The sequence below is a fragment of the Rhinoraja longicauda genome, unplaced genomic scaffold (genome assembly GCF_053455715.1).
Source record: "Rhinoraja longicauda isolate Sanriku21f unplaced genomic scaffold, sRhiLon1.1 Scf000338, whole genome shotgun sequence".
Lineage (NCBI taxonomy): Eukaryota > Metazoa > Chordata > Chondrichthyes > Rajiformes > Arhynchobatidae > Rhinoraja > Rhinoraja longicauda.
This window is the reverse complement of record NW_027601556.1, coordinates 115,001-115,262: the sequence shown is the minus strand read 5'-3', so window position 1 is coordinate 115,262 and position 262 is coordinate 115,001.

Genomic DNA, 262 nt, shown 5'->3' with positions numbered 1-262 from the left:
AGGATGTCAGCCGAGCTCGGGCGCTCCTGCTCGGCCTGCTCTGGCTGGTTGGCTGTTTTGTTGACGTGGCCTGTCGCGAACGCCCGCGGCCGCACGACCTCGTCCTTCCGCACGTCGGTCTCGTATGCCTGACTCGGTCGAGCTTTGCGCGCCTGACCCTCCCTCCAGCAGGGAGGGAGCTTGCGTGTCCTGCCTCGGCCCCGACTTTTGCATGCTTGCTCGTCGCAGCGGTCGGCTGGGTTTTGCTCTGCGTGTTGTTTGC